Below are 14,589 nucleotides of genomic sequence, written 5' to 3' on the forward strand. Positions count from 1 at the left end.
CAATGCGCGATTCGCCAGCCGTTTGCTATTAAAGGAGCAGCAGAGACTGTGACTTTGTCAGACTTTGACAGGGACTTTGTCAGTAACTTTTACAGTTCAAATGGACCAGTTTCCGGATCACAACATTTAGTGTGATTAAAATTGTTGCCCTCGTTTTGTGTAGTATGCAAAATATGTGTTTATTTGTGTGTTATAAGTTGTAATCAAGGCATGAACAAAGTGAACTGGCGCTCTCAAGTGATCATGTCGCCCTCTATGGATGCGCAGGCCCTGGTTGTAATCACCCCGCGTGGCTTGTAATCACGTATCTATTTTAGATCAGTGCTTGTACTGTATCTCTCAGGTTAAATCTGTATGGGGCTGTTCACATATTGTGTCCAAAACCATGTTAAAAACATGACGCGTGCTTCCTTACCGATTTTAAGTGCGTTTCTGAACTGGCGATCCTCTGCTGTTTGCCTTTGCTATGGCCATCATCAGCTGTTCCTCACACTAGGTGCGGTAATCAGGTAAAAATAAACACATATTATAAGACAATGAAAGTCTTTTTTGACCTTGCATACATGTCAGACTGTTGTTGGAGACCCCTAAAACCAAAATATGACATATTTTAATGCAAAATAGGGGCTCTTTAATAATGTGTGTTTACTACAAACTCACCTCATAACCTCAGTCAAGTGTTTGAAATAAAGCAATCTATGAGTTGATTCCATAGTTGTGTGTTTATTAGTCATGGGCTGCATCTGAAACCACCTACAACTCAGTAGGTACTGCATTTTAATTAAACGTACAACTCAGCTTTTAGAAAAGTACATTCTATAAAGTATGAATGTGAGCAGTATGAATGGAATTCGGGTGTACTACATCTGCCATTTTGTCATGGTCATGTGACCTACCAACATAAGTTGCCTCGCTTCACTCCCATTCATAAATTCTCTCGCGGAACTTCAGTATCTTCAGTCAAATAATGACTGAAGTGACTTCAGTATCTCGCTGGAAGTAGTACATCATCTGGGTACTTCTCGCATACTGGTTTTCGAATTCTATGAATTCGGACAAACTACTCAGCTCGCATACTGATTTTAGTGTACTATATACTGTAGTATGAAACTTAGCGGTTTTGGACACAGTCATGGTGAATCAATAAAAGCAGGTCAATCCTCTTCTTTGTTTGATTTCTCGTGCCTCTTCTTTGTGGCATACTTGCAGTTTCTGTGTAAGAGCGCCATCTGGACTTTGGATGTGATTTAGTTGTGACTAAAACGTACACGTTACAATTGATGAAAACTGCTATATGATTTCTCCAATACTTTTTAAACATATATTTGACTTAAATTGTTTTATATAATATTTACATATTCTTTTCATTCATAATGCGGGACATATTTTATTAACTTACAATCCGAAAGCATAAAATGTATTTTATTTTAAAACTCTTTATAACTCGATTCATAACTCAATCTGATATTGCGATATTTGAATTGTCTGTGAAAAAACTAGTTTAAATTCCATATTAAAAGGACACCTATTTTACCCCTTTTTCAAGATATAAGATATGTTTTTTGTGTCTCCAGAATGTGTCTGTAAAGTTTCAGCTCAAAACACCCATCAGATTATTTATTATACCTTTCAGAATATTGAAATTTTCTGCTCTGGATACTATGTAGCTGTTTTTGTTGCCTGTGTCTTTAATGCTAGTTCTCCCCGCCCACATTCCCACGTGCCTGTCAGAGTGTGCCACCCTCTCCGGCTGCATCAGATAAACAGAACAGTGACCGACATGAGGGAAGCAGATCTCATATAACGTTTGTGAGAAATACTACAGTAAGAACTTTCCCAATGATTATTTGACGTATTTGCTGTGGAGTTAATTCAAGCCTTTCTGCAACGATGAGTTCCACACAATGTCGTTACAAAATTCGCACACACACAGCGGACACGCACACACACAGCGCGTGCATTAACTTGCACCAGTTTACATGACAAATGTGACAGGATACAGGTTAATATCCACTGCTGTATGGATATCCGTTATGTTAATGTACAAAATAAACCTGATTTAACGTCCACAAACTGGGATTGAAGCATTTCTTTCATAATTGTACTGACATGTGGCTGTAGTGATTAAGATGGTAAAATCGCTGTAATTCATTACACACATGCACTGTTTTAAAAAGGTTTTATACTTGTAAAAGTCATTCTTGATCACATTTGATGATGATCACAGAGAGCTGAACAGATCTTTTAATTCCAGTTGATTTGCGCACGTCCTGTCTAGTTGATATGATTTTACGCTTTACTACGGAGACATGTTAATACGTGGCAGTCAATCAATTCGGTGGGTGGGGAAACCGCTCTCCTACATCTTGTGGGCCTCAAAATGGGAGGGATTTGGATCCTATTTTACGTCTGAAAATTAAAAAAAAAAGAGAGACTTATTCCCTTTACATCTTCCCAATATGACTGTGGACACACTATACCTACTCACAGTTCTGTCCAAAAAATTTCTAAAGATCATTTTCATCATAGGTGCCCTTTAATACAGTAATTAAATACAATTCTGTAGCTCCTGGTCAACTATAATTCAGACTCAACATTACATGTCTTGCGATGTGACTATTGCGGATGCACACATTGCAATTTCAATGCTAAAACGATATATTGCGAAGCCCTACTGTAAAGCTTGCTTATATTTCCACGTTCTCTCAAACAGAGGAATCTCAAGCAAGCAGCCACAGCATCATATCTGTTTAAGAACTGACTTTGACCTCCACCCAAACCTGCTGAAATGGCACAGCGAGCTGGAGCAACCTGTTCCATCCTGGACGCTAACCCAACATATCGATCGTTTCTGGGAGCAGAGTGCATTGGCGATGAGCTGCAGGACCGTGTGTAAAGAAGCAGAGGAGACACCTGACTGGGAAAGATTTTAATGGACTCTGGCAGGTTCCTGTGGCCATGTCATTGTGCATAAAGTCAGCCTGCCGAAGCGCTCATCTCCCCACAGGAGCAACACTATAGCCTCCCAATCTGACTGACATCCACCATCGCTCTGCGCTCGCTTGATTCATTACGCTCTGCGTGGCTTTTATCAATCGCCTGCTCATAATGTCTTCAGGGATTGAGTATAGATCCTCAATCATGATACAAAGAGTCCTAGCAACTTTCATAGACATGACAGCGGATATATGTAGGTCATGACCACACTGGGAAACTATAAATCTCGATGGAAAGGCACTGAAGATGCTGTCTTCCAACCTGACTGAACATACCAGTTCAATAATTGCAATTCTGCTGAGCAGAACTTAAAGCACAAAAACATGAGAGCGTATGACTACCGACAGGTTACACAATGAATATTGTATGCACAATCCTGGATATTATGCGGAAACACAGAGAAGAACATAATTATGTCAATGCCTCCTACTGATGCTTCATTAAGCAAATCGCGACATTGACGTTTTACCTTATATATCCAAAGCTCAGCCCTGTATTTCCCTATAGGCTATCTTTACAGTATTCTGCTGTATGTTGAATCTATATAAGAAAGAACATAATAAGTCTTAAGGCAATAATGCCACCTAGTTATATCATATGCCATCACATCAATTTTAACATCAAACATGTGCGTCTTTAAAGTGTAAATTGGTGCATTGTTCGCGTTTTTTATTCGCAATACTAAAAGCCGAATGCGGTTGAGAGTCGGTCCCCTCATGGTCATCAGAGAGAGATTTCGCCCTTCTTACAAGACTGCAAAATCTCTGCAACACACAAGCAGAGCATCAACTCCAGCCGATGATGTCATCTCTAACTGACCCATCCCCCATCTGTGAGGAAGATTCAGTGCAGATTTGAGGGTTTGTGCACTGAAGTACCTCAATGGTACTGATTAAGGTATGCTGAGAACATCCTCTCCTCATTTTCCCAGTGAAAGCAGCCCAGAAGGCATTTTATTTTAATAGAGACTAAAGAGCTGCAGTATATATGATCTTTAAATACAGCGCTGTTATAAATGACTTCTGACATTGCATTTTGACAGATTTATTTTATTTATATTGTAGGTCATCAACATGCGTGTAAAATAGAGTGTATATTTATTTAAGACATTATTTTATAAGACATTCATAAGTGTTAACAATATAGACAAAGGAAGTTTGGAGTAAATACAAGCTTTTTTATATTATATTATCTAAAACCATAGGTTAAATGTGTGAATATATACTGTAGACTACCATTCCAGAGTTTAGAGTCTGTAAGATATGTTATGTAATCTGATCTACCAATTTCAATAGGAGAACATGCAAACTCCACACAGAAATGCCAACTGAACCACTGCATCACGGTGCCGCCTTATTGCAATTATTATTATTATTATTATTATTATTATTATTATTATTATTATTATTATTATTATTATTATTATTATCATCATCATCATCATCATCATCATCAAATGTTGCTCAAATGTTTGTTAGAAAATGTTATCCTTTTTGAGATAGTTTGATTATTAAGATAATTTCTTTCATTGAAACAATATTAAATATACAACAACATTAAACATACCATAAATATGTATTTTTAAAAGCATTAAAATATCTTGTTACTTTAAATAAAATAAATATTGTTTTAAATAAAAAACTAATTAATAGCTTCTAGAAATAAACAATGTTTCTCATTTGTTTAGTTTAACTTGACATACTAAAATAACATAAAAATAAACTAAAACTAGAAGCGTAAGTTCATTGACTAGCTTTGATGTTGGCTTGAGAAAGCCAACGTGACGTCGCTTGGGCTGGGAATGGCAGTTGGCAGGAAGCACGGCGGATGCTAAGTGGTTGCTAAGATGTTGCTAAGCATTGCTAGGTGGTTGATAGGTAGTTGCTAAGCATTGCTAGGTGGTTACTAGGTAAATTCTAACATAAACTATTTTGTTAATTGGCCAGCCACATTGACATGTTTGATCAAATTCTAAGCATTATAGCATGTGCTACCTTGCTTAAAAAAACAGCTTAAACTAACCTAGGCTGGTTGGCTGGTTTTAGCTGGTCAGGCTGGGAAATGACTGGCTAAAACCAGCATGACCAGCCTGTTTTAAGCTGGACATAGCTGGTTTTGGCTGGGCTCCCAGTCTGGCTAGGCTGGTTAAGCTGGTTTTAGCTGGTCATCTCCCAGCCTGACCAGCTAAGACCAGGTTGGAAATGGCTAAAACCAGCCTGGAAATGGCCAAAACCCCTCTAAAACCAGCCTGGTTGACCAGCTAAAACCAGCCAACCAGCCTAGGCTGGTTTGAAACGTTTTTTTCAGCAGGGGTTGTTGCACTTAGCTAATCATTTGGCTAATCCCTGTTAGAATGTGCAGTACACAGAAAGTCCCGCTTCGTTAGCATGAGTCAAACGAGCCAATGCACGCGTCTCTACGATGTTCTGAAGTTGAGATATTGCCATTTTGAAATGGTTGCTAGGTTAATCTATTTTGTTGCTATGGAGCCGATTGACTGCTTAGAGTAATGATACATCAAAGCTGAATGATATAGCTCATCCCTGTTTATAGAACAAATATTTTATAATAATAAAGCAACAGTGGGCCAGTGGTTGCTTTAGATTCGATGGTTCTAGCCTCGGCTGGGTCAGTCTCCGGGTCCTTCGTTTCCCCCACAAGTCCAAAGACATGCGCTATAGGTGAATTAGGTAAGCTAAATTGTCCGTAGTGTATGTGTGTATGCCCAGGTCCTCCAGGTTGGGGGTTGAGTGTTGGGCTAACGATATAAACGGCCCTGGGATTAAGTAAATAATAAAAGCAACAAAGATAGAAAATCGTTGACTAAAATGAACATGAAAATCCAATTAGAAATATTACGAACCTGTAAAATCATGGTATATTCATATAAATATTACAAATGAACCCTGTTATATATATATATATACTGACTCTCATAACTATGCGATAAGCATTTAATCTGTGAGCGAAATACAATTTTTAAAAAGCAGTCTGGTTTAAAAGATCTACTTTTTATCTTTTGATGTCCCTCTCCCACAGTAAGCTTTGGAGATCAGTCTTCCTCAGCACTCTTAGTTCTCTGACATTTAAGATGATATTTGCACCGCACTGAATGTAAGCCTATCACCTCATGTCTCTCCTCGGGCCGTCTGAGGAGAAAGTCTCGCCTGTGAGAGGTCTCGGCTAAAGGATCCTTTTGTTATTTCTCTGTGCAAGCCCGAGCGCTCCAGACATAAAGAATAAAATATACGTCTGGACATCAATGAATAATAAGCTGTTGTTTGAGATATTAAAGATGCTCGAGCTCCTTCTTCCTTCATCATGTGCCAAACTCAGCTACCCCCCGAATTGACTACAGTTTCATGTCCGTAGGCTTTTTTTTTTGGTGAACTTAAACGATTCTCCCATATGTACGACGTCCCAGTGTGAACCTACCTCCACATACATGCACAAAAAGAGTCATTAGTGAGTCTGATGTTTTCTTTAGATCCATACTCGGCTAATGCTGTTATCACTGTAAGTGGTCTTTATGTCTTGAAAGAATGTATAAAAACAACCACACTTTTGAATGGATTTTACTTAAGGATGAAAAGAGACAATGCTGGTTTTAGCTCAATCCTGCCAAGGAAAACGGCCTTTTGTCTGTGACAGATTCAGTGTTGGGTCTACAGTCGAACTAAGAGAATTAGTGACTAAAATAGCACAAACGACTTTCATTTTAGTCCAAATTAAATTGTTGCGATTGATTAAAATAAACAGCACTGTAAAAAGCTGGGTTCCACACAATCGATTTGTGTTGGGGCAACATGAAGGAATTAACTTATTTGTTTTTGCGAGTTTAAGTTGACTAAACATAAAACAATTAGGTTGTCTCCAAAAAAACTCCAGAATTGTTGTTTCAGCTCATTTTAAATAAGTCAAGCCAGGCTCATTATTGATATGTACCCCTATATACATTTCTGGAGAGCGCCAAATACGTCCCAGGAGGTATGTTTTTTTGCAATTTTTGTTTTCACGAATCCACCAGAGGCCGCTGTGTCGCTTTTTGTGATCTCAAATTCTCGTGCGAGTGCCTTCTTTTTTTTTTTTTTATATTTTATTTAGAGTTTTTCACATTTTAAAGAACAAACCCCAAAATCCCTCCCATACCAGCAAATAAAAATAAGTAAACATATTTGACATGTAAATACATATGCACATACACGTCCACAACTGTACAGATACTTAATCATATTCCTCCATGAGAAATCTATACCTGCACATATTCACAAGTCCAGTCAAATATCTGCATATGTACACTACATATAGAGCATATACACATATGAGAGTACAAATCAATACAGATAACAAAAGAGGGACAAAAATGAAAAAGGAAAGGAGATAAAAAAGAAAAGAAATAAAATAATAATAATAAAAAAAAATAAATTAATAATAAAAAGGTTTCGGATATATGAACACCTATACATACCTGATTATTGAAAATTTGTATTTTGTACACATTGCTATGTTTCATGAAATCTTCCACACCACTCAGTTTTCATTGGTCAGTCTGTAGACATTCAAAAAAGGGCTTCCAAATTTTTGAAAATTTCTTTGGTTTACCTGCAATCTCATATCTAATCTTTTCCATGTGTAGTACATTACAAAACTCTGTAAGCCATGTTTCAAATTTAGGTGTACACTCTTTATTCCACATCCATAATATTACCTTTTTTGCCATAGTCATTCCATATTGAACTGTCTGGATTTGATCCAAGCTACAGTTTTCAAAGGAAGGAGCCCAGCCTAATATTGCAATAAGTGGGTCAGGGCGAGTGCCTTCTTGAGTAAATCCACCAGAGGCCGCTTTTGACTGACTAACTGACCGATCGACTGGCCCACCCTCTTCATGCCCTTAAAGCACCGTTTTCAAAAGCACCGATTGACCAGCACCCACCAACTTCCCTAAACCCAATCGTGTTTTTAAAAGCAATCCAGAAAAGAAAACCCCTCACCTGATTTTTACTACATTTTCAGTTTTTACCATATTCTCACCCTGTTATTTGCTTATTTATTTTATTATTTAGCTTTTGCTTTTGTCTTACCTGCTTTTTGGAACCAGTCTTTGGTGCAATCAACTCCGCTCTGCGTCTCAAGTACATGACGAGCTATTGGGCAATCTGGTAACAGCATTTTTAAGTGTAATTATTTTAAGTATTATTTTAAGTGTAATTTCTGCAAAAAACAGACCTTCCCGAAAACTCTCCTACTTATTCACAAAACATTTTGTAAACGTCAGGTATGTCAAAGAATTACAAGCGTTTCTAAAAATAGTCTGTGACTCTCAGAGGCCGTTTACACAACATTTTTAGCCAAAAAAAAAAAAAAAACAGAAAAAATATTTCTGTTTTGCCTTTTTGTTTAAAGGACAATGGTATTTTTGGGACTGAAACTGCAAAAATTTCAAATTAAACGTTTTTGAAAACATTGCCATTGTCATGTCCATTCAAACACCTGAAAATGTAAGTCTTTTAAAATGGTATTATGACCCATCATAAGACATTAATATTAGGTTAGAATTAGGTCATGACATCAGGTGACCAAAATTTAATGTCTAGCCAGCATCTAAGGACAACGTTATTTTGACGTCCAATAGCGACGATATTAGGTTGTGTTGAAAAGTTACCAAAATTCAACGTCTGATAGATGTCATAGTGGAGTAATGTCCACACAACGTCAAGGTTTACCATGATTAGACGTTGATATTTGGTTGATTTTAGGTTGGATGTTGGACATTGACGTCGACCTGACGTTGGTTTCTGACGTCAATGCGATTTTCATTTTACAAACAAAATCCAACGTCCCTATGGTACGTTGGGGTACAACGTCAATATGACATCATGTTGATGTCCTGTGCCTGCAGGGTCACTAGTAACAGTGAATAGTATGTGTTTACTGTTTAGAGAGGTATAGATTAAAGGTAAGCGCAAACTAACAAATGGTTGAGTTGTTGCTCGTGTTTCCTAACGCTTCATCAGCAAAGTGATGTTTTACTTCGCATTACAATTACATCAAGCATCTTACACATATTATACATACACATGAAATATGATGACGCTAACTTGATTTCACCAAGTAGGACATGTTCCTGGATTAACATCTATGATAACATTTTAATCAACCAATCTGAATTAAGGGATACGTTTACCGTTTATGTTTAGTTTAGGCTTATGGTTAGGTTTATGCACTTCTACATGATTGTTATCCAACTGTTATTCCCCACCAATTTTGGGAATAATTTACAGTTGTAGTTGGGTTTAGAATAGAGGTCTGCACGAGACTGTTTTTTAGTCCCGCTCCTGCCAGGTTTTATTCTGCACCCGACCGCTCTCGCTGTATATTTGGTCTTTGTTCACCCGCTGCCCGCTTAGAATAATTTTCTACCTGACCTGGTTACCGTCACCGACCTGACCGTTACCGATCTGACCATTACCAAGCGTTTTGGTTTCCCAAATCTCAAATTTAATTGGGTACTACTATAAGAGTGGAACAATAGATAAAACTGTAAGTTGCGCAAGGATTGTAGGCTAAATGTCAGTTTTGTTAGTTCCCTTTTGATGAGACATAAGTGCTGCTTTAAACACAAGGTTCCAGTTTTCTGACTGTTAAACGGTAAAACTTTGAGGTATTTATCACATCGCGCAAAGGGTAGTTTTATTTTCAATTGATGAAAAAGACTCCCATACATCAGAATCGCCTGATGTGGGTTTCCTAACAGTAAACTGACCATTTTCTAATGGGCAAGCTGAACGTCCTTTAAGGACAGCGCATCTTCACTTTGCTCTGCCATGGTAAATCCTGCTCTGAGGAACGTTATGCAGATGATGAGGGCATAGACTATGCAAATAAAAAGCATGTGCAGAAAGCACTGGTCCATGCGTTCAGCATGTGTAACAATCGTGAGCACTGGCTGTACTGGTGAATGAGAAAATCACAGATATGCTGATCCGAAATAACATAGAGCACTATATTGTTAGACTCCCCGCTCCAGTTCAAATTACACCAAAATTTATTATTTTTTAATTTTTTATTATTTATTAATTTTATTATTTATTTTTTAAATATTTATTTATTATTTATTAAATTATGTTCCATGATCAGTGCCAAATACTGGCCTGACAAACGTAATATACCATTTTTACTTAAATTGATGTGTAAATGTAGCCACATTCACAATTATACCTGCCTATAAATTACAACTACCTAAAATACGTTCATAAACACAGTGAAATAATCTGGACTCCATTCTAAAGTTCATTTCACACTGAGACTTCATCGAAAATTTTCACACGTTAAAAATAAATATGACCTCACATTGTGTCAATCACATTTAAAAACTTGCGTCTATAATAAAACAATTTGGATCAGGTTCGATTTTTTTGTAGCAAGCCTAAAACAGAGCCACCGTACAAGTAAAAAACAAACTCTAGCAGCATCACACACCTTTCTCATATCACAGTTGGATGTGTGTGCAGTACATACCTTTGAAACACTGCCAGTCTCTGTTCAGGTTCAATTCAGTGGACACAATATTTGCCATTTCTTTTTAAACACAAGCATCCCTGCATGAAGATTCTGTTTTGTATTGAGGTTTTTCTCACAAAGGATTTGTGAATCTATGTGAAAGTTTTCAGTCCAAATGAGAAGTCAATCTAAATACAAATGGATTATTTGGATGCATGTACAAACCTTAACCTTAAAAAATGCTATTAGTTGAGAACTCATAAAAAGTTTCGAAGATGTGTAGAGAGAATAACACTAGGAAGTTTGTGTTTCTAAAGCATGTATTAAAGAAAATGCTCAAACATAGTGTATTTTCATGATTTTGGACAATACTGTTCATATTTTTGTCGAAAAGCACCAGTGTTCATTTGGAAGAGGACTGAATCCCTTCTTTTGGTGCACACCATGGTTCAAGATGGCAGCTTTTATAACTATTCTAATAAACCCCACAATTCTGCTGAGCAATCGCACAATGGCCGTTTTAATCAAATCTGCAATGTGTAAACAACCCCCCAAACTCCGCTGTCCATCTTTCATCCAAACGATTTGACGGAAAAATAAATCAAACATTGAGGTTTAGCCTTACACACTTTGGAAAACTGGCCAGCCACAAGCGAAATAGACCAAATGACTCACAGGATATTTAACATGAGAGATGTGGCATATGAAAATGGAAAAGGACGCATGCCTGATAGACATAATGTGTGTGGTGACAAGAATGAGCATCTGATTGATGTATGGCTGCTTTTCCTAGGTTTGTTTGGGATGTAACAAAGGGGAAGTACAGATGCGGTGTCAACCGGGCTTGCCAGGGCAGTACCTGTCACCATAAACAAACTCTCCTCTCATAAACAATGAAATAAAATCCTTCCTTGGACTTACCTGCGGTTCTGTTTTCGCTCTCCTGATTGAGCATGGATGGGGAAAATCCAGTGAACGTGGAGCTGCCAAAGCTGCAAGCAAAAGGGGCTTGGTTAGCTGCCATCATAACTGCAAACAGATATAAATCGCACGAAAAGCGAATCTCACGGATCCATGAGTGTTTTAATCTTGGCGAAACTTCTAAGCGTCTAAATTACTCATTAAATGCAGTTATAGGTCATGAAGAATGTAGTTATGCAGAGAACATCACAAAAATGTCAGATATGGGAAGACCGTAGAGGAATCCCGCCAAACATAATGTTATGATATGAACAGCTTGTGTTTATTTTCAAAGCATCTGTATAATAAGGAAAAGCTGGATTTACAAGACCACGATGCATGACAACCTCAAGGAAAAGATCTCAGGTATTTTTTCGGAGCTTCAAAGCTGCAAAATCTGCCTTCTTTATCGCTCAACTCTCATAAAGTTAGGAACATGACCCACCTGCACCCCCCATCTCAGGAGTATTACACACTGATCTATACAGATTCAAGTACAACGCGTACCCTACTTAGCCAATCAAAGTTATAGTCACAGTGTCCTAACGTTAATCACAATGAAATTGAATGCAGGGCCCAGAAGAGCCTAGGGTGCTTGTTTGACGATGTGTGCTGATGGTTTGCATTTCATAAATTTTATGTGCATCATCTGAAAGAAAATTAGATTGCACAAAATAATCACACGGTGCTGCTCTTCAAATAGACCATGGCCATTATGAGCAGAAGTATAATCAATAACAGAAAACAGCCAAAAGTGCACTGATACCTAATGAAAGTTCACAAGTTTGATCTTTAGACTTTAAATTCACATTCACTCAAACCTTAGTGTAGCGCTTTGCACTTTGTGATGGAAAGTTTCTTTGTACAATAAAAACTATACCCTCAATATATGTTATTTATGTCCTGAAAACCTAAAAATATCATCATAAAACCATGATTTACCGTACTACAAACAAAAGGCATGTGCCATTTACCAGTATAGTTAAACCATGTTAGCCACAGATTTCTATGGTTGTGCTATATAGTTGGACTTAACCCATGATATTTGTAGCAAGACAACATTCAAATGGTTATTCAAATGGTTAATTTTCGTATGAAAAGAGCAGCAGCACTGCTTTACTTATTTGGAATGTAGGCTTATACTTATAGGACAGCTTAAAAGATAATATTGCACTTACCTGCACAATATTGCCAGTTACTTAATTTGTTTGGAAACATTTCAACCATACGGGTAATACATAGCAACTCCCCCTAAATGAATCGTTGTTTTGATTCAATGAATCGTTGTTTTGATTCAAAGACTCGTCAATGAATCGATGTTTTAAGACTTTTCGCCACCTTGTGGTTTAAATAAGTAACAGTCACAGGGAAAATGCCCACCTGGTCAATAATATAAACTATATAGGTGCCGTATTTAACTGCTTTCGGCGCCATGTTGGAACGGTCAACTGGTCATTAGTCACTCAGTGTAAAAATCATTCATTTTTGATGCCACTATTGTATGGTAATTGAATTGAATTTCTTAAAAATGTTATTCAAATTAATAAAGAAATGGTATAACATTTAGTTAGAATTTGTTGGTTTGTGTTTATTAACTCAATATTAGTTTTTTTTAGTAAATGTAGGCTGAATGTGTTAGCTAACACCTTTGTATTTTAGCTTAGCAAACTCACTAAAAAAGCAAGCAAAAAAATATTGCAGGTATGGTATGGCCCTTACAAAAACTGAACCATGGCTTTGCTACCAGGTGACCCGGTGGCGCAGTAGGTAGAGCTGTCGCCTCACAGCAAGAAGGTCGCTGGTTCGAGCCTTGGCTGGGTCAGTTGGCATTTCTGTGTGGAGTTTCTGTGTGGACCCCCGCGTTCCTGTGCATTTCCTCCAGGTGCTCTGGTTTCCCCCACAGTCCAAAGACATGTGATACAGGTGAATTGGGTGAGCTAAATTGTCCATAATGTATGTGTGTGTATGGGTGTTTCCCAGTGATGGGTTGCAGCTGGAAGAGCATCCGCTGCATAAAACATATGCTGGATAAGTTGAAGTTTCATTCTGCTGTGGCGAATAAAGGGACTAAACTGAAAAGAAAATGAATGAATGTGTTGGTTTGTGTTTTTATTAACTCAATATTAATTTTTAAACTTCAGTATGCTAAATTTAATGTGTTAGCTAACACCTTTGTCTTCTATTAGCTTAGCAAAATCATCTAAAACAGTTAGCAAAAGTGTATTGCCCGTGCAATAACTGCACAATGGTTTTACTAAGTAAAAAACAATGTTAACGTTTCACTGGAATGTTTTGCTTTGTGTTTTCATTAACTCTTTATATTATATATATATATATATATATATATATATATATATATATATATATTAGTTTTTTAAATTTCATTATTTATTCATTTTCTTTTTTCGGCTTAGTCCCTTTATTAATCGGAACAAACCGCCAACATATCCAGCATATTTTATGCAGCTGCAACCCATCACTGGGAAACATCCATACACACTCATTCACACACATACACTACAGACAATTTAACCTGCCCAATTCACCTATACCACATGTTTTTTGGGGCTTGTGGGGGAAACCGGAGCACCCGAAGGAAACCCACACGAACACGGGGAGAACATGCAAACTTCACACAGACATGCCAACTGACCCAGCCAAGGCACGAACAAGCGACCTTCTTGCCGTGAGGCGAACTTGCTACGCACTGCGCCACTGAGTAGCCTAAATTTCAGTATGGTAAATTTTATGTGTTAGCTAACACCTTTGTCTCGTATTAGCTTAGCAAAATCATCTAAAATAGTTAGCAAAAAGGTATTGCAGGTATGGCCCTTACAAAAACTGCAACATGGTTTTACTACAATGTTAACTTTTCACTAGAATGTGTTGGTTTGTGTTTTTATTAACTCAATATTAGTTTTTTAAACTTCAGTTTGGTAAATTGAATGTGTTAGTTAACATCTTTGTCTTTTATTAGCTTAGCAAAATCATCTAAAATAGTTAGCAAAAAGTTATAGCAGGTATACAGCCAAAAACTGCACCATGGCTTTACTACAAGTAAAAAAATGACATTAACTTTTCAATGTGTTGGTTTGAGTTTTTATTTACTCAATATTCGTTTTTTAAACT

The sequence above is a fragment of the Danio aesculapii genome, chromosome 5, assembly GCF_903798145.1.
Source record: "Danio aesculapii chromosome 5, fDanAes4.1, whole genome shotgun sequence".
In the NCBI taxonomy this organism is placed as follows: Eukaryota; Metazoa; Chordata; class Actinopteri; order Cypriniformes; family Danionidae; genus Danio; species Danio aesculapii.